Source organism: Gymnoscopelus microlampas (assembly GCF_963454915.1).
Source record: "Gymnoscopelus microlampas genome assembly, chromosome: 11".
Lineage (NCBI taxonomy): Eukaryota > Metazoa > Chordata > Actinopteri > Myctophiformes > Myctophidae > Gymnoscopelus > Gymnoscopelus microlampas.
The window spans coordinates 4,046,384-4,067,925 of NC_139948.1; the positions used below are offsets into that span (position 1 = coordinate 4,046,384).

Here is a 21,542-nt window from a genome sequence, read left to right on the forward strand (position 1 = left end):
CAAAGCCTGGGCCCGCTGAAAACCGCACCGAGCAGAACGGACGGCTTTGTTTGGAACCCCACACAGATTCGACGGGAAAGCGCTCTGGGTCACGTGCGGCCGAAAACTCCGCCGAAATGCGAGAGAAGAGGACCTTTATGACAGTGCACGCGAGGTCATTCCACACAAAGCCCTCCCACAATTCAGTGTGTGTGTACATGTATGTGTGCATGTGTGTGTGTACAGTACTAACATGCTAAGTCTGAGGTGCTTTGATAGATATCTTCCCGTGGGGGAATTACAGCAGTTGAGTTACAAAGGTTACAGATACAGAGCAAGGAAAGTACTGTCAGACACAGCAACACAAAGGTAAGAAATAACGATAAGAAGCACCATATCAATAACAGTATATGATAGTATAGACCACTGTTTCCCAAACAGTGGGTCGGAACCCATGTTTGGGTCGCGGACCAATTTTTATGGGTCGCGAGTAAACATCCCCTTTTTTCGTTTCCTAAACTTGAAAAAATATACGTTTCAAAAGATTTAAAGAAGAGTTGAAACAAAAAAATGTCATCAATTAAAAACAATTCCCACATTTTTCAAAAGTATTTCATAAATAGAACACGTTGAAGAAGTAGTGAACGCAACTTGAGTTTGAAGTTCTGCTATTTTCACTAGTTTGGGTCCCCAGGCAAACGTTTAAATTTCTCTTTTAGGTCTCAAACCACTGGTATACACCTATACAACTTTCCTGTACTATGCAGAAATAACAACACCCAACACCAGGTCACAGTGTCCTCACAGTATCCCGCCCCCAAAACAAAAGAAAGTGTCAGCGACAAACTGTGCAACCGGTACAAACGCAAAGAAAAGCGACAGTGCTTGTGTGTGCGCGCGCGTGTGTGTGTGTGTGTGTGTGTGTGTGTGTGTGTGTGTGCGTGTGTGTGTGTGTGGTGTGCAAGGGCGTAAGGGTCGCGAGGCGTGTGTGAGGGAGCGCTGCGAGCGACGCCTCACTGTCTGCCTCCTCGCCCGGAGGACGGATGGACATCTCCGTCATGTGCGACACCGGGGTGCGAAGCCTTTTTTGTTTTTTTGTCTAGAGTCCCCCCGCAGTGTGACAGAGACATTGTCCCCTCCCTCTGGGTCTCAGAGGACGGAGGGGGGGTCTCTCTCTCTCTCTGTGTCTCTGTCTCTGTCTCTATGGCAGAACATCAAAGGGGTCTGCGGTCCCCACTGTCTTGTGACCTGGCCGGTAGAAGTCACGCCGGGGTCGAAGGTTAACAAAACACCCTCGGGACAGAGACACAGAGTGGGGGGGGGGGGATTTATGACAGGGGGCGGCGGCCTTGTCACCCGATCGGTCAGAAGCACAATTGTTGTTTTTTGTGTCGTGGTTGGGTGAATACAGCAACAACAAAAAAACGCACAGCTGTCATAGACCTGTTGGGGGCCGTGGTCTGATTGGCTGATGGGGTTTAGGGACCCCTGGGGTCCCACATTGAGATTGATGGTTAGGAACCAAAAGGACCCTTACGAGTCTGTAACTCTTGAGAGTGTACACATGGAACGGGTCCATTTGATTCCATTTGTACACTCTCAGAGTTAAAGTAACACTGAGGATTTTACAATGCGAATCGGGGTCCCAGAATTTTTAATGGTATCAAATGGCATTAAATGGCTTAATTCCTACCAAACTGGGGGTCCTTGAAATTAAAAAAGTCACCGAGTCACCGGTATACTACATCCGTGTGTGTATGTTTGTGTGTGTGTGTGCGCGCAAGGTGAGTTTGACCCCAGCAGAGACCGTTTACTATCAGAGGTCACAAGAGGTAAAAGGTCAGGCCACAGGGGGCTAATACAGAACAGAATTGCACACACACACACACACACACACACACACACACACACACACACACACACACACACACACACACACACACACACACACACACACACACACACACACACACACACACACACACACACACACACACACACACACACACACACACACACACACACACACACACGTAGAGTGAGAATCATGAGAATGACTGTTTGTGTTTGGTCACTACAAAGTCAAACAGCATTGCTCTGTTTACTGTAAGCCCTAGAGATACTTGGTCGTATGGCGAATAGTGAAAATAACTGATCAACAAGCCGACGTGTCTCGGGGAGATGAGCTGTGAGCTTACGCAGACCCCCCATTTTGGCAATTTTTGAAAACTTTGAAATCTGTTTGACATTTCTTTTTAAACAATTGTGGATCTTTTTTTTTAACGTTCACCTATAATGATATCCCCTAAGTGGTTAACGAGGCGAACCTGACTGGAGAGTTGCCTCGATATGTCAATGATGGCTAAGTTAGCCAGAGTTAAATGCTGAATATTGCAGCAAGTAGGCTGGATTGACTTTCATCTGCTGATGTTTGCGTTTAAGTTATTTTTAATGTTTGGAAAGAGAGAGAGAGACAGAGAGACAGAGAGACAGACAGAGAGAGAGGGGTGACAGCAGAACTGGAGTGTTGTTTTAGTTTCGACATTCGCAGGGACTCCATATCTCTTTATAATTTGAGCTGAAAGTAGAACCGTACCATGGATTTGCTGCCACAAGAATGCCGGGGCAACGGCAGCGCTTTTTGCCCCCGTCTGCAAATTTCGAGAAGTCTCCCTGGGACCCGTGGCACACGCAACCGAGCCATTTAAGCCGGTACAAACCGGCTGAAACGGAACCCGTTGTAAAAAAAAATCTCGGGTCTAAAAATAGACAACCGCTGTGAGTATCAAAACTATGATTATATGTCTGTTCCATAAAAGAACAGCCAACGCCTCCGAAAGTCTTTTTGTTTCTTTTCAGGCCCTCCTGAACGGCTGCACTTGTGCAATAAACGAGCACGGCTAAAAATCACAGGACGCCATTTTATCCCACAGCTGTCACCCATGGCGTGCTGGAAGAGACCGGGCCAGGATTTCTTTTGAACCGTCCTCCGAAAAGGAACAGATCAAGACACCGTGTCAAAAACTGGTTCCCTGGGAAAAAAAATGGCAGCCTTTGATTCCCACACCGCAATCTGCACTTTTATCGCCAGCGGAACAATCTGCTGTTCTAATTATAAGCAGCCCGCGGGACTGGCTTTTTAAAAAGGGGAGCCATATAAAACAACACACGCCGTCATCTGGCTGATAAAGTGGGACTCCATCCAGCGCAGCGGCGGTCGTGTCATGTCGCGTGTGGTTTCAAATTGCACGGCTCTAGCATTAGTCTGGTATGGGGCTCTCCGCTCCGGCATGGCTCGAGCTCAATTCTAACGCCTGATTCATGTCATAAGTTAGGTGCGAAAAAAAAAAAAAGAAAATCTACTGTACAAGCTCACGACATTGTGAGCTTGTAGATAGGCTCTATTCAGAGCAGCCATATTATGAAGACATTCACAGGTGTTACCAATGATACTAATGAAGGCTCTGTTCCATTCTGGTCAAACAGAGTCAGGGTGCTGATATTGTGCATGTTGGCCCACTGGAAACACTCTGTTACACCAGTGGGTCTACAGTTGGGGTCCAGGGACCCTCATGGACTTCCAAATGGCCCCTTACAGGTGTGTAACGGGTCCATTTGGTTCCATTTGTACACTCTCAGAGTTATGGGGGTCGTGGAAACCACTGTGCTAGACTAAATGGAACAGAGCCTTCATTAGTATCATTGGTAACACCTGTGAAAGAAGTGATAATATGGCTGCTGTGCATAGAGCCTATTGGACAAGTTGCATGCTTCCCCCTCGGCTTTTAGGGTGCGGTCAGTGTTGCCATGTCCGCGAATTATAAGCAAATATTTGGGCTTTCTGCGACTTCTGTTAAGTCGCTTGGAAATATTGGTAGTTGAATTGGTTCAGAGATGCTCGTAGGCCTGCGTCCTGCGTCGCTGACGCACCATATTGCGAAAGGACGCATTCATGACAACTCTAGTGCGTCCATGGGACGCAGCTCCGATTAGCTCCGATAATATATAATATTTGTCAGCTGTGATCTACATGGACTCTCTCGGTTAGGCACCGTTGGTGGAGAAGTATAACTCTCCGGTTAGACACCGTTGTACTGGAGAAGTATAACTCGGTTAAACGGCGTTGTGTGGCAGAAGCAGCAGCACAGCCCCTCGCTGTTAGTCTACGCTACTCACACACAGAGAGAGAGAGAGACGGCATGAGGACCTGCTCTTAAACGTGTTAAAACGTCTTGGATAGACCACTGTCTGGAATAATAACTGATCATCATACATACAGGTCTACTACTAATCTCTGTTGCTGTTGTCATCTTAAATTGACCAGCCAAAGTAAAATCCCCGATTTTAGAGTGTTCTCCCACTTGCTTGGAGATCAGAGTGATGTATGTGGTGGATTAATGCATGTTGCCAATCAGCTGTGTAACATTAGCAGGTTAACGATGGCTCGTTGATCCTATGCATTTGACCCTGATTTGACCACAAAGGCAAACAAAAGCACTAATTAATGGCAGCTGTAAGTAACCGGTTGTCTATCGTCTGTGTCTTGTGTATGTTTAATAGGCAACTGGATGTTTTCTGTAGCTTAGAGATATCATAACAATTAATTCCCTGAAGAGGGTAGACCCTCTCCCTCATGCTAAACTTAAAGTGACTTATAAGGTTCCACTTCTCCTCAAAAAGACAACTTTATTTTCCTTTCTCAATGACAAGCCTAATAGTATTATTGCATGTTGACTATGTGCAATAACTGCAAGCCAATGTTCATAGGCATTGTCAGTATTTGTCTTCATTATTTCTTGAATTCCTATTTCTTTATTTGCCAATACTTCCACTGTAAGCCAGTGTTTTCAGTCTACACAATAAATAGTAAAAATAAATTCTACATTCATAAATAATACAAAATAAAATAATAATAATGATTAAAAGGTTCTATGATTAAATGTATTCTATTGGTCAAAGGTATGTTAAATCCACCTGTTGCCCACTACTAGTATTTCTTACCATAAGGTGTGCTAATACTACAGAATCATATACATTTGAAAAAATATATTTATGATTTTTTAATAAATGTATATATATCGGTATCGGTCTTGAAAAGCAGGAACGGGTCGCACTGATCTAGATCTGCTATTTTCACAATATGTATCTGTGGAACTGAATCAAACTAAATTAAGTGCCTCAACTCCTAATTCCTCAGGGTGGGGGGTCCCCAGTTAAAATATGATTATTTTGGGGGGTCGCTGCCTGAAAAGGTTGAGATCCACTGCATCAGGATATAATGTACACAGTCACACACGCATAGAAGATATGGAGATTGGAGATCAAAGAAAACGATAGGGGGGGGGACGTGTAATTGGGGACCCATAAAATGTCCCTGGGACCCATCTAAAAGACCACCCTTGCATCCCAGGACCCATTACATTGAAAACCTAGCAACATCACTGTTGGTTGAAGTGTTTTTTTGGGCTTGTTCTAAAAGTGTAGTTTAAACCAGTGGTTCACAAACATTTTCATGTCAAGGACCCCCCAAATGAATATGAATGTATGCGGACCCCCATCTGAAAATACCATATTTGTGTTGAAAAAATGTTTGATGATCAACTTTTTTCAAGAATTGTTTTGAAAATAGCAGATCTACAAGCCAAGCTACTTTATACGTCGTCTTCTTACATCGGCTAGCCGATGTATATCTGTTTAAAGTGCTCATGTGGCCTAATATAGTCGCTTCTTTCGGGCTTTGTTTTCATAGACCCGGTCGCTTATTTCTCTCGCACAACCTGGCAACGTCGGCCGCGGTATTTCTCCCCGTCAGATATGACTCATCTCCGTGCGTGACAGCGGTCAAGGACCCCCGTTGGAGAGAGATCCAAACCTTCTGGCAAAAAAAGGAAAACGGCCCCACATGACTTTAAGGCCAAACTGCACTTCCTCCAAGCTCCTAATCATATCGGAGACGGCCGGCTGTTTGAAGATTGGACGGCTTTCAGAGGAAAACCCTGGACAGCCCCATCAGTGTCTGGAGAGTTCACCCCCCCTCCCCTACCCTCCCCTCCCCACCGCCTGTGGCCTTCCCCTGGCACGGGAACACAGGAAGCTTAAACAGCATGTGTGTGTGTGTGCGTGTGTGTGTGTGTGTGTGTGTGTGTGTGTGTGTGTGTGTGTGTGTGTGTGTGTGTGTGTTTGCCCAGGGAAGGAGCATGGCCACTTTCTTATCTGCTGGAGTGAATGGATGGGGGGCGGGCACTGGTGTAAAAAGCACTCAAATGTTTTACTCAAGTAAAAGTATCAACACTGCCGTATAGAAATACAAATAGTAACTAAAGTTTTCAAATAATTGTAGTGGAGTAAAAGTACAACATTTGCCTCTGAGATGCAGTGGAGTAGAAGTAAAAGTACTGAAAATTGGGAATACTCCAGTAATGTAAAAAATACCTCAGAATTGTACTTAAGTACAGTACTTGAGTAAATGTACTTAGTTACTTTACACCACTGATGGGGGGAGCAGCCTGGGGACTATTATATAGGCTACTCACCCAGCACGCAGCCATATAATAGGCTCCCTCGCCTTAGGGAGGGAGGGAGGGTGTATTTGTGCCTTATCTGAGCTCCGGGACAGAGGGACAATGACGATGGTCTGGTGGTTGGTGGGAAACAAAAGTGGCCCCGTTGGCTTCTTGGCCGGACTGCACCGCCCCCCTCCCCCAGTTACAGTGTCGTGTTTGGACAAGGTTGGACCACGAGGTCCACAAGTTACGCCGCCATCAGACGAGATGTAAATACAGATCTGTTCGATCGGTTTGCTTTAGCTGTGTACAAGCCACATAACATTGACACTGTGTAGACCATACATGGGCAACTGGCGGCCTGGGGGCCACATCCCCCCCCCCCCCCCCCCCCACCTTCACTTAATGCGGCACGCAGGTTAATATCACAATACTGATATATTATTGATTTCAGCTGTTACAATTCCAAACGTGCAAACATGACTTGCCGCTTTAAATTACTTCAGTCTATATTAGTAGCTTATTGACCAGTATTAACATTCTATTGTATTTTTTATGTCCAATGTATTGGTGTTTAAGTTCATAAGGTTAACATAAGTATAACCAAATGCATTTGAAATTAAATAAAAATGTTACTTTTCAGGATTGCAATTCAAAAATAGCCCAAAAAAAAACAGGATTCCAATTCAAAAGTAGCAAAAATAGCAGATCTCCAAGCTAAAAACACGTCTCGGTGCGACGCGCTTTGAGCTTGTAGATCGGCTATTTTTGCTACTTTTGTGTGACATAGAATAAGTACGGCATCCATTTACCAAAAAAAAAGTTAAAATATGGAGATAAGAGGTGTCTGCCCGACAGTATATGCAATGTGGCCCTCTGGAGTGAGTGAGGAAATATAGTGGCCCTCTACATCATCAAAGTTGCATCACCCCTGCTGTAGATGGCTAATGCAAATAGGCACAGTAGCTAGTGCTAGCTCTACTTTCTGTCTCGTCCACGTTATCAAGTGTTTGGCATCAACGCTCTCAAACTCAGCACGTCCACCCTTCCCGCGGACCCCGCCTCTAGCTCAAGAGTTCTCACACTTCTCAGTGCCGCGGCCACCCCCAAAATAATCATATTCGATCGACAAGCGCTTGGAATTGCAGGACTTGCATTTAGTTTGACTCCGTTCCACAGATAAACATTGTTCACAATGTTTGCCTCTTTCTTACGTAATATTTGACAATTTGGTATTACGTAATATTTGACAATTTGGAGCGGGCACTCGCTTGCCTGGCGGCTGGCTTTGGCGTGGCGCCTCACGAGCCTCGATGCCTTCGAGTGAACCAAAACAAACCCTCTCCCAGCCCCTGCCCTCCCCCCTCCCCCCAAAACAAATTGGTTTTGGAATGACGTGCATGCAAGACACCAAGAGAGACAACCGACAGCGCTAGAAGCAGCATTCGTTACGTGGTTCAGAGGGGGTCGGTGTCGGCTGTGATCTTCTTCGTTTTTAATCCAATCCTGCGCAGCTAATTACATTCCAACCGTTGCTTTCTCTCCTGAGCCTTAACAACTTCAAGCAAATTACCGAAGTCCCTTCGCCCCCCAAAATAGCCGATTGACAAGCTCAAAGCGCGTTTGCAGTGCGACGCGTCGGGAGCTTGTAGATCTGCTGTTTTTGGCTAACGTTCCGCCCAAAATAGGCATGCTAGGGTTCAAGTGGTAAAGTCTCTCTCTCTCTCTCTCTCTAGCTTTGATTTATGCTCATACGATGCTGAAAATAGGCGATCTATGAGCTCACAGCTTATTGATAAGCTCCGTGACATGTAGATCGGCTATTTGTGGCACGGCACCCAGCACACAACAAAGTACGAATCCTTTGATCCGAGCAGCCTCGTCCTGCAGAACATGTGTGCATGCGTGCGTGTGCGTGCGTACCATAGACTGTATAAATGAGATGGACAAAGCCACTCCGCTGCTTTCTACAGAAACCGAAAATGAAGCCGATTGTTCCAAGACTGTAGGTCCGCCATCTTTCAATATCGCGTCATATCGCGTCATATCCTGCAGAATGAGACCAGACCATTATTGGTTGGCTAGCTTGTCAATCAAGAGCGGGGGCGGGGAATGAATGCTATTGGTTGTGTACCGTAAATTTCGGACTATAAGCCGCGACTTTTTTCCCATTTTTCGACCCTGCGGCTAAATCTAGGGATTTTACACCCGCGGCTTATAGTCCAGTGCAGCTTATATATGTACAAATCATTCAATTTAGCTGCTGCGGCTTATATTCAGGTGCGGCTTATAGTGCGAAAATTACGGTAGTTTGTCAATCAAATCATCCCGCCCCTCCTAGAAAATAGCCTACTTTATCGTCAATTTTAAAATAAATAGGACCATAATTTAGCAAAACGCATATCCTGATGATTGAAAGGAGACTTTAAACTAGCGACTGGAAGCATATAGAATTTATGACAATTTTTATTACAGTAAGAAAATCTAGTCTAAAGTTTGTCAAAAAACCCATTCACTTAAGTTAAAATAAATTCTTTCTGACACCGCAGGTCGGCGCAGGGTAAAACAGCGCCACTCTGGCCATTTATAAGCTTCCGTGTCGGCCTCATCGTAAATATCTAAGACTTGCCCCTTGGTGCGTACACAGGCAGGGCATCTGAACGCACTTCCTTCTAACCCTAACCCAGGAAGAGCTGCTGGGAGGGGGGTGCGTTGGGGGGGGGGCGGCGTGATTAGAGAGCAAGGTTGTCGTTTCCTGACAACTAGCTCCTTCCTCGTCATCACTTTTTTTCACTTCCTCCATCATGCGGCCTTCACGCGGGACCCCCACCCATGGCTTCACGTGGGACCCCCCACCCATGGCGTACCACAAATTAATCTGATGTCCGTAGAAGGGAGAAGAGACGATGAATTGATAAACACTTAAAGTAGTGGTCCTTGAGGGGGTTTCCAGGGGTTCCCCGGCAAAATGAGGAACAGTTTAGTTTCACTATTATGTCACCAGCTGGAGGTTATTAACCCAATGAGAGAATGTATCAGAATGAACGTTCAGATCGCAGGTTTCACTCTCTCCGCCTAAACTAATAGAGATGTAGAATTCTAGACTAAATCTAAAGCTAACCATAAAAAAAAAACTTTCTCTTATGGGGGTCCCTGGCACAAACACTGGGGGTCCAAATATATGTATCAATTTGTGGATCCTCGACATGAAAATGTGTGAGAACCACTAGTGAGTGTGTGTGTGTGTGTGTGTCTGTGTCTGTGTCTGTGTCTGTGTGTGTGTGTGTGTGTGTGTGTGTGTGTGTGTGTGTGTGTGTGTGTGTGTGTGTGTGTGTGTGTGTGTGTGTGTGGCGCTGCTAGTAGATTTGGCTGTGTTCCAGTGCGAGTGCAATGACCCCTGACCTCTGGGTAAGTGCTGTGTGTGTGTGTGTGTGTGTGTGTGTGTGTGTGTGTGTGTGTGTGTGTGTGTGTGTGTGTGTGTGTGTGTGTGTGTGTGTGTGTGGGTCGCATGAATGAGCGGAGAGGCTCTCTGCAGGAGAGCGTTCTTACTGGAAACCCACGGAGAGGAGGCGCACCAGAGGAGGACACGCAGGAGAGAGAGAGCGCATGTGAGCCTAGCCTTGGTTATACTATACTTAGCTGTGCACCCGTGTAGCGTGCCGGAAATAGCCGATCTACAAGCTCACCATTGTGAGCTTGTAGATCGGCAAAGACATTCGGCGCAGAAGGGGGTAAAAAAAGGAAAAGTACAGACCCCGGGGGGAACCCCAAGGTCAAGAGGGCACTTCATTTGTCCAGTAGTGCAACTATTACCAGAGGTGGATTATTTTTATCTTTTTACCCAAGTAACAGTATCAATACTGCAATGTAGAAATATTAAAATGTACTTAAAGCACCAAAAGTAAAAGTAATAAAATGTTTGAAAATAGCCGATCTACAAGCTCACAACGCGTCGCAATGCGACGCGTTGTGGTATGTAGATCTGCTATTTTCATGTATAAAATAGGGCTAAAGTGGTTAATGTACGTTTTATAATATAATAATTTATATCTGCAAAGTAACTAGTAACTTAAGTATTCAAATAATTGTCGTGGAGTAAAAGTACAATATTTGCCTCCGAGATGTAGTGGAGTAGAAGTAAAAGCATGGACAATTGGAAATACTCCAGTAAAGCAAAAGTACCTCAAAATTGTACTTAAGCACAGCACTTGAGTAAATGTACTTAAGTTACTTTACACCACTGTTACCAACGCGACGCAGTGTGCGCGGCAACGCGAGCGTAAATCAGGAGTGACCTGGGAGGGGGCGTTTGAGTGTAACTTCGGCCGTGACACGGGTGTCAGAGTGTGGGGGGGGTGGATGGGGGTCTGATGTTGACACAGCCTCTCCTAGGCAGTGGGAGAGTTGTGGTGGGGGAACAAAGCAGGGACTTTGAGCGAGAGAGGGGGGAGGTCTACGTCTACGTTTCCTTTCCCCAGGACCATTGTTCCTCAGAGTGGGAGGCTCCATTGTGGAGCCCCCCCCTCTCTCTCTCTCCCCGGGGGAACGTAAAAAATAAAATGAAAAGTGAGGGGAGGGGGGTTTTAGAGTGATGGAGACGGAGAGAAAGAGGGAGAAAGCGGGTGGAGGGAGGGATCGAATCCCTCCGGCACTCTCTGAACTCGCGTGTCCATCCAGCCCTCTATTTACTCTTAGATTTCTGTCGTCCTCTCTTTCTCTGTAACCCCCAATCTCTATTTTTCGTCTGGTAGAGTGGCTAGACCTTCTATCCTCCCCCGACTCCATCCACCGCTCTGCTTCTAGGGGCTGAACAGCAAACGCCTACAACGACTGTCGACCGCACCACTGCAGCCTGCCATGTCTCTCTAATACATTAGCCTCTGAACTTTAATGACCTGTGGTCAATTCATATCCAAAACATTGAAAGAAAACAGCCGCACGCACACGCGCACACACACACACACACACACACACACACACACACACACACACACACACACACACACACACACACACACACACACACACACACACACACACACACACACACACACACACACACACACACACACACACACACACACACACACACACACACAGAGAGAGAGAGAGAGAGAGAGAGAGAGAGAGAGAGAGCTGCAATGAAACAACCGGCTGATCCAAACACTTGTAATACAGTATGTGTGCAATATAAACTTTCAAAAAGTATATTTTCCTCACGTTGATACTAGAGGTGCAACGGTTCAGTTAGCCCACTGTTCGGTCCACACCTGAGTCGCGGTTTCGGTACAGTAATAAAAAGAAGAAAGAGAATGTTTTCAAAATGTTCTCTTTATTAGCAATAAAAAAGTGTTTTCTATTCAAACACATTCTAGTATTGTCTGCCTTTCATCATTTTAAAGGAATAAATGTTCCTTATATCGTTGACTTTACATTCATTATGCGCAATACAAAAAATGCACCTTATGTCATATATGCTTGACAAGTGTGGGTCACTATGCTTCACAAACAGTGGCTCATCTTTGGGTCGTGGACCAATTATCATGGGTCGCCAGTAAATAAATATCCCCTTTAACAGAGAGTATAATGATGAAATGCCACAAATCGGGACGCCAGGTTGGAAGCTAGTTAATCAGGTTTCCTGTACCCTGTGTCAGACGCAGGCCTACATTTTGACGAGCAACGACCTGATCGACCAGGCGGGACGTTTCAACTCCACTGCAGAGGAACACATTCCATCGGCTAGCTGCTCGTCCTCGCTGCCCACGCATTGACGCAGCCCCGACGCCTCTCGTGGCTTATGCTCACGCCACACGCTTATCAGCCGACCGGAACGCCGTGATAAGACCCACCCACGTCAGGCACGTAACGTTATGTACAAAGAAGGGCAGACAAGAACAGGCTCCATTCCTCCTTCTACCCTCTCCCTCGCGCTCCTCTGTACGTCCCGTTCCGCACAGCCATCGCAACGCTAAACAAATCAACGCTCTAAAGCGCTTTTCAGACGGGCAGCGTCATTTTCTTTTTATTACCCATTTTTATCCCCAATAGGCTCTATGCACGGCAGCCATTTTGGAGAAAATTGGGCCTCTTCTGACTTCCTTCACAGGTGCTACCAATGATACTAATGAAGGCTCTGTTCCATTCTGGTCAAACAGAGTCAGGGTGCTGATATTGAGCATGTTGGCTCACTGGAAATACTAGTGGGTCTCAAAGTGTGGTCCAGGGACCCTCATGGTTCCTTGAGAGGGTGTAACTCTGAGAGTGTACAAATGGAACCAAATGGACCCTCCCGGGTCCATTTGGTTCCATTTGTACACTCTCAGAGTTATGGGGGTCCTTGAAATTAAAAAGTTTGAGAACCACTGTGCTACACTAAATGGAACAGAGCCTTCATTAGTGTCATTGGTAACACCTGTGAAGGAAGCAAGGAAGGCAGGCCATTAGCGCATTAAGATCTGTGTCACTTTAGATTTCTTTGGCTATTCAAAAATAGCAGATCTATGAGCTTGTAGATCTGCTATTTTTGAAAAATCTTGAAACATTTTTTTTTAGATTTTTTTCAAAAAACTGTTAAGTACAAAAACTTAAGAATCGCCTCAGGTCTTAATGGGTTAATGCAGTTAGTTTGTTAACCAGTGGTGTGGTCCATGGCATATTTACAGGTGGACCGCCTGTAAATATGCCAGTGGTAAAAAAAAATCTAAATATTTGAAACAAAAATTCACTTGTCAAGAACAAAAGGGGGTTCCAACGTGCCTCAAGCTAGGCTCAGGCTGGTCCGGTGCATCTCAGGAGCAGAAACATTTTCTTGTATTGACAGGGTGCAGGCAACAGATTTGACAATGTTTCAATGTTACTACACATCTTTGTCAGGTCATTTGAAAAAAAAATGATTGTACCTTTTGTTAAATGCATCAATATGTTGAAATACTATTTCATAAAGCAATCAAATTCTTCTATGTGCAATGCCTTATACGCCTTGTGCGCAACTAAGTATAATTCAGGCTTTAAGATCATTCATGTGAAATAGTAATTAAAATGTAATAAAAAAATAGAAATGACTGTTATGCCTTACTAAACATATAATATATATATATAGACTGGTGTGGGGGAGGTGGGGTGGACCTTGAGGTTTGTAAGAAACATGCCAGTGGTCCAGAGAACCACTGGCTGCTCTAATGGCTCGACAAGAATGTCAACAACGCACGAGCACGTCCTCAAATCCCCAACAACAACAGAAACGCTCGACTGCGTGAATGAAAGTTGGCGTGGGGGGTTTCACTGCAGATGAAGTACAGCCCCCCCCCCCCAGCCAGCCAACCAGCGGAGATACTTCAGGGAGGGAGGGGGAAGCACGGACAGTAACACCACGGTATGTAAATAAAAGGGCTCTGCAAATGCGCGCCGAGGAGTGTGCGGTCATACTCGCACACCACATGCTGGAGTGGCCAACCCAAACACAGGAGCATGTGAAAGCTGAGTTGACACGCGCGTGCGCGCGCACACACACACACACACACACACACACACACACACGGTCTGTGTGCATGCATGATTGCCCAGAGATATTCAAGACTGATTTACATGTCATCGCATGAAGGCGTCGAGCACAAATGGGTGATTAGAGTTAAATGAAACTAAACTAGAAACAAAACTAGGTGTGAAAAAAAACACTTCAGTTGACAAATACAAACTAGACAAAAAAATGAAAACGAAAAGAAACTATGTGTTTATAAAACTGATATGTAGAAAACGTATTGTTGGTCAAATGCGGCGATAGAACAAGCATGAGGAGGGCTTTGGTTCCCATGTTTATTGAGACTGAGATGTCTCCAAGACTATGAGTCAATTACCATCACAAACTGTTGTGTTTGTATTCATACAGTAAAACTGAAACTCAAAACTAAATCCCCCGAAAAATGTAACAGTAAAAACTAAACTGAAACTAGCAAACCTGCTTGCGAACCAAACTGAAACTAAACTGCCTTGAAAACAAAAACAACACACAAAACAAAACTAAGGAGAAATACTACACTACACACACACACACACACACACACACACACACACACACACACACAAGGGGGGGGAGAGTTTATGGGAAATGGCGATCGTCAGTGGGTCAAAGAGGCGGTCTGTGTGGAACGGCCTACGATGACCTCAGAGGGTCAGGCTGCGATCCTCAATGACTTATATGGTCAAAGACTCCACAGAGACGCCACAGTCACACTGTGCCACGAGGACCACTCAATGTGACACAGGGCAGACACACTGACCGTCTGTCGGCCCGCTGTCACCGACCGGCTGACTGGATGGTGTGTGTGTGCCTGTGTGCGCGTGTTTGTGTGTTACAAGAAATTAGGGGAAACGATTCCCTCTATCTCACAAGAGGTCAGGAGGGTCAGGGGAGGATTAAGGTTTATTAGGGGGCGGTGGGGTGTTGGGTCAGTGAGGTTTTTTTTTAGCCCCGGTCAGCCTGGGCGGTCAAAGGGCCAAGTAGCGGGAGAGAGAGCGGGAGAGAGAGAGAGTCGGTCCATATAATGCCATGCTGCAAAAACACCAAAAATAGTCGATCTACAAGCTCAGACCAACATAATAATTATAATATACTATGACGGGACAAGATCGAGACGAAGACTGCAATCTGACTGATTACTGGGATTTATGGCATAAAAATGGGACTGATGCCTATGCTTGCCTATCCTATTCTATGACGTTGCAAGGTCCGTTAAAACACCACTGAACCAGGCTAGCTGTTGTCAAGATGCAAAGATCAGTCCGGTTGTTGTGAGCTTGTACATCATGTTTGGTGGTTGTAGATCTGCTATTTTCGGTGCATGGCACCAGTGAGCTACCAAGTATAAAACTTCACTGAGGCCATTTCGATTGCTTCAGGCGACTCAAAAACACAGCGCCCCGTTAGCTCAGACAGTAGAGCACTCGCCTTTGGACCGCAAGGTTCTGGGCTCGATCCCGTACGAGTAGCACAGCTTGCTATCGTCAACCCATTAACTAAGACCTGGAACGCATCTGTGTCACTTTAGATTTCTTTGGCTATTCAAAAATAGCAGATATACAAGCTCATAGTGCGGCACCGAGTGTCGCGCTATGAGCTTGTAGATCTGCTATTTTTGAAAAATCTTGAACTTTTTTTTTTTTCTTTTTTTTTCCAAAAAACTGTTAGGATTTAGATTTTTTTTTAAGAATGGCCTCAGGTCTTAAAGGGTTAAGTACTGGGAGGTGATGGTAGGCGGGGCGCTCCATCACCTCCATCACCGAGCAACCAATCTCTCAGGGGTTTGGCACATTAGACACCCTCGCTCTACGCCGATAGAGACAATAAGCCACTACTTCCTTACCCACTAACTTACAGATAGCGGAAAGCCGCTATGCGGTCGGAACAAACAATATTGTGCATGAGAACAAAGGCCTACATAGAATTCACTTCATTATAGTCTGGGGGGGAAAACTCGACGTCACACTCTTCAAACCGATGCTTCCTATGCACATACCTACTGCATGAATGAGACACTTCATTCTGCTGACCAGTGGTGTAAAGTAACTAAGTACATTTACTCAAGTACTGTACTTGTACTTAAGTTTAATGTTGAGGTATTTTTACTTTACTGAAGCGTTTCCACTACATCTCAAGAGGCAAATATTGTTCTTTTACTCCACTACAAGTATTTGAAAACTTTAGTTACTAGTTACTTATATAAGATACAGATACAGTATCTTATATAAGTATGAATACATTATTTATACTTATATAAGATATAAATTATTATATTATACAACATACGTTAACCACTTTAGCCCTATTTTATACATAGCCGATCTACAAGCTCACTATGCGTCGCAGCACGAAACGTTGCAAGCTTGTAGATCGGCTATTTTCAAACATTTCAGTACTTTTACTTTTGGTACTTTAAGTATATTTTGATACCAATACTTTTGTACTTTTACTCAAGTAACATTCTGAACACAGGCCTTTTACTTGTAACAGTCTTTTTATATTGTGGTATTGCTACTTTTTACTAAAGTAAAATAGCTGAGTACTTTTTCCGCCACTGCTGCTGACCAAAGCAAATTAGGATTATTGCATATTTCCTTCCCCCTCGTGAATACAATGTTCCATGAACCCGAGTGCAATCATAAAAGGATTACTGATATGACACCGCAAGGACCTGATATTTGCTGTAACATCATTAGCGAGACTTGTTTAAAATGTTTACTCGTTCGGCGTTTGTACATTAAATTACTTCCGGGAATTGGCTGGGTGCGTAGCTGGCCAATCAAAGCGTTTCACCCCAATTATTCCCGCCGGTCACTGAGTTCACCGTATGCTTGTTTGTGCATTCAAATGGTTCAAAGACACACGCTTTATCTCAGTGGTTCTCAAAGTGGGGTCTGGGGACTCCAGGAAAATGTGTTGATGTAGCATCAATATCAGTTTTACCACTTTAAACCTGTAATACAAAGGCTAGTTGAAAATAGCCGATCTACAAGCTCACAACACTTCGCTAGCAATGTGACCACTGTGAGCTTGTAGAGCTGCTGTTTTCAAAGGATATGTGAAAAAAATCTGGCACAGATTGGGTGTCCACAGCCAAAAGCATATGAATGTGGGGGTCCCTGACACAAAAAAAGTTTGAGAACCACTGCTTTCTCGGACATCAATATGAGGATCTGGTTTTGTCGGTAAAACCTTACAGTATATGGGTTAACTGTGTAGTTTGGGGGGGGGGGGGGGGGGGGGGTTGGGGGCTAGTAGTGTGTGTAGTTGTAGAGTTCGGTGAAACGGTAATCGGTGTCTCAAACAGTTCTCAATATAATAACGTTCCGATCGGTATTGGATATAAGGATATTATGACATCACCAAATATCGTTCTCATGGAGAGTGAGCATTATCCAGGTGCAACGTATCCATGAACAGCAACCTTCAACAAAGAACATCATGGCTGCAGAGCAGCAAAGGTGAGGCCTGCCAGCAACACACCAAGGACGTTCTAAGCCAACTCCCTCCCCCATACTGTCAGGGAATCCCAGCAGGACTGTCCCATTTCATTCACTATCCAGGGCAGTTCCTCGTTGACAACACCACGGACTGAATTTTTTTACCTATTTCACAGCAACCATTGTGATGGGTAAACACAGCTGAAGGTAATGACATTAATCGCGGGTGTGTTTCATTTACAGTAGGTGTTGCTGTACCAGCATGCACACCTCTTGTACAGTACAGGTAACATGCTGGCACACAGAAACACACCCACAATTAACATCATTACCTTCAGCTGTGTTTACCTACTAAGTATGTGAAAAGTCTGTTTTGCGCTTGAGATGAATATTGTGTAAGTGTACAGTGGTAATAAAGCAGTAACGATAGACAGCCAAGAGCCAACGCACGAACAACAAAAAAACATGATAGCGTAAGCTAAACGGTAAATGGTCCAAAGTGCTTCACAATGTGCGTCTCACTCACACATTCACACATTGACGGTGGAGGAAACCTTGCAAGGCACCGACCCGCTCATATAGGGAGCAGTTAGGGGTTCTATTTTTGAAAAATCGTGAAAATGTGTGCAAATCTTTGAATATATATATTTTAAGCGAACATTTTTAACTCAAATCTTTGCTTCTGGGGGTCCCTGGAACAAAATATTTTGATGGGGGTCCGCGGCCAAATACATATAATTTTGGGGGTCCTTGACATGAAAAAGATTGAGCACCACTGATATAGAAACATACGTTTTTCAGAAAACTGTTGGGATTTACGAGACATGTAGAATCGGCTTCAGGTCTCAATGGGTTATGGGGGGGGGGGGGGGGGCAGGGTTTTGAACCGGGAAACTTCCAATTCGTAGACGGCTGCTATACCACCAACTACCGCCCCAGGTTAATATAGGAGAGGAAGTCTCGTGGAAGCAGACGATAATCAGTGTCTCCAATCGTCTGGCTACGCAAGACTATTATCAAAGGTATATCCACTGAGATGCCTCCACTGTTGATATTTGATTCCAATATGTCTGTCAGACGTGCTTTTAGGGTTGGCCGTGGGCTAAACGGGGTGTGTTTGCGTCCTGTCGAAGGGGAAGCCCAGAGACCAGAGAGCGCCCGGCGTCCAAGTGCTTGAAAACCGACACTCTCCTAGTCGACGCAGCCAGACCCTCGACTGGATTTATGACCCCCCCGCCCCCAGCGTTCCAGTAAACCAAGTTCATGTCCAAACCAAACACATTCCCTTAGGTTTTCTACATCCAAGAGAGATGCTTTGCTGATATGTCTTTAAAGTCAGGAGGAAAATGAAAACTTCCCAGAGAGCACTCTGTGTGTGTGTGTGTGTGTGTGTGTGTGTGTGTGTGTGTGTGTGTGTGTGTGTGTGTGTGTGTGTGTGTGTGTGTGTGTGTGTGTGTGTGTGTGTGTGTGTGTGTGTGTGTGTGTGTGTGTGTGTGTGTTGCTGACTCATAATAAATCAGGAGCAGTGTTTGATGGCTCTCACAGTGCTCTTGCCGCAGGGCCTGCACACATCTACGTGTGTCTGTGTGTGCAGGTTCCATTGCGTGTATCGATGTGTGTGTGTGTGTGTGTGTGTGTGTGTGTGTGTGTGTGTGTGTGTGTGTGTGTGTGTGTGTGTGTGTCCGTGCAGATTTGAATGGTATAGAGCTCCTAGTGTGTGTGTCAGTGTGTGTGTGTGTGTGTGTGTGTGTGTGTGTGTGTGTGTGTGTGAGTGCCTCATTGCAGAGTACGCGTGTATTCACTTTTCTGCACGAATGCACACAAACAACACACACTTGCATACATGAGCACGCCACTACTAGCTATGCGTGCGTGCGCCTTGCTCCCTGTTTGAGAGTTAATGTCTGATTTAAACACAGTTGCGCACCAAGTCGTGCAGTAGAAATAGCCAATCTACGAGTGCCGATGGCCTAGCAGTGGTTAAGGCGTGTACCATATAAAGGCATCGAACCGATTCCCGCACCCGATGGACCCTTTGCTACGAGTCGTTTCCTGTCGATACTCCACTGTACTAAAGTCAGAAAAGTATGTAAAAAAAAAAGTTTAACAAAATTAAGAAATAGCCAATCTACAAGCTCGCGCTGTGCGACGCATTGTGAGCTTGCAGATCAGGTATTTTCAAAATAGTGTTTATACATTTTGAACTTGTGAAATGGGACAATGAGTTCTGCACAATGAGTACTTTCACTTTTGGTACTTTAAGTACATTTTGATACCGATACTTTTGTACTTTTACTCAAGTACATTTTGAATTCCGGACTTTCGCTTGTAGCACTTCTACATTGCAGTATTGATACTTTTACGTAAGTAAGAAATGTGAGTACTTTTTCCACCACTGCCTGAGAGATAGCCTTGCTACTGAGCGAGCGCAGGCCTGTCACGGGCCTGTCACTCTGTGTGTGTAAACTAACGGACACATCCGTGACTAAGAGACGGCCCGAGACGAAAGGCCTTTCTGGGACACAGTGATGTGGCTGGGCAGCTGCGAGGCAGGCCGCAGGGGAGCTGGGACTAGGCCCGCGGTACGTATACTGGTCCTCATGTCCTGCTATGGAGGCAGTAGAAGCACACACACAACCCTGGAAAGAATCTAGCTACAGTATTTCAGCCAAACGCTGAAGGCTGAGGATTCCATTTTTCTCCTGACCAGAGGTCACAAAATTACACAAAGTTGTCGACCAAAGTTGTGTAGTTTGATGCGCGTACAAACCGCTGTAGCCCAGGCGTTTCGGGCCAGAATCGTGCACTTTACGATACAAGCATGAAATTTGGCACACAGTTAGAGCATGCCATAAGGAACATTTTTGGCTATAGGGCCATCGCAGATTTGTCCTGTGGTAACCATGGCAGCCATTTTCCAAAATGGCCTCCATCTGCTGTTATTTTACCAATAACTCCGGTGCTAGACCACCTAGGATGTTGATTCTGGTGACTAATCCTACATTCTCAAGTATGAGGAATACAGTGGTACTATTTAGAATTGTGCTGTGGTAACCATGGCAGCCATCTTTCAAAATGGCCACCACCTGCTGTCATTTTACCAATAACTCAGGTGCTAGACCACCTAGGATCTTGATTCTGGTGACTAAACCTTACATTCTCAAGGATGAGGAATACAGGGGTACTATTCACAACATGCTAGTAACTACCTAACTAACTACAGTACATGAGGAGGCTGATACTCGCGTCATATTACACCTAGAAGATGCTGTGAAGGAAGGGTATAGCAAGGTGACAATACGCACAGTAGACACGGATGTGCTGGTCCTGGCAGTAACGTCAGCCCAACGCCTCCACTTGACTGAGCTGTGGGTTGCTTTTGGAACAGGGAAAAGTTTCCGTAACTTAGCAGCTCATGAGATGGCAAGGGCATTAGGCCCAGATCGATGCTTAGCCTTACCCATGTTCCATGCCTTTACTGGATGTGACACAGTGTCATCTTTTGGAGGCAGAGGCAAGAAGATGGCATGGAAGACCTGGAAAACCTATGGTGACGTCACACGTGCCTTCAGTTCCTTAGCTGCCATCCCACAGAAAATACATGACTGGATGGAGCCTCTGGAGCGATTTGTGGTATTGCTCTATGACCGCACTAGCGGCCAGGCATCAGTGAACGGGCACGGAAGCAGCTATTCACCCAGATGGGCAGAACAATTGATGGACTCCCCCCAACACGACTCAACATACTGTACAAAGAGGGCAGCCTACCAAGCTGGCCACTGTTGGGGACAGGCGATGGTTGCAGCCCCTGAACTCCCATCCCCAGGTGAATGGGGGTGGAAGAGGAAGGAGACGGGTGAATACAAATAATTTAATCCACTTCTTTACACTTGTAAACCTGTGATCTGACAATAAAGCTGATTCTAATTTTGACAGGAGGATGGGAAGTGCACTGGAAAACACAGAAGCGAGCCTGGCCTTTCGGGAACTCCTCCGCTGTGGTTGCAAAAATGGATGCAGTGGACAATGCAGATGTGTTAAGGCAGCACTTCAGTGTACTGCCCTTTGCTACTGTGGTGGACTGTGCAACTAACATTGTGT

The 21,542-nt window shown here is 45.4% G+C and overlaps 1 protein-coding gene across 1 annotated transcript in view; it reads right to left on the bottom strand.

Annotated features, from left to right (window-relative positions):
* caskin2 (CASK interacting protein 2) overlaps positions 1–21,542 on the bottom strand; it is a 144,467-nt gene that overhangs the window by 82,621 nt on the left and 40,304 nt on the right.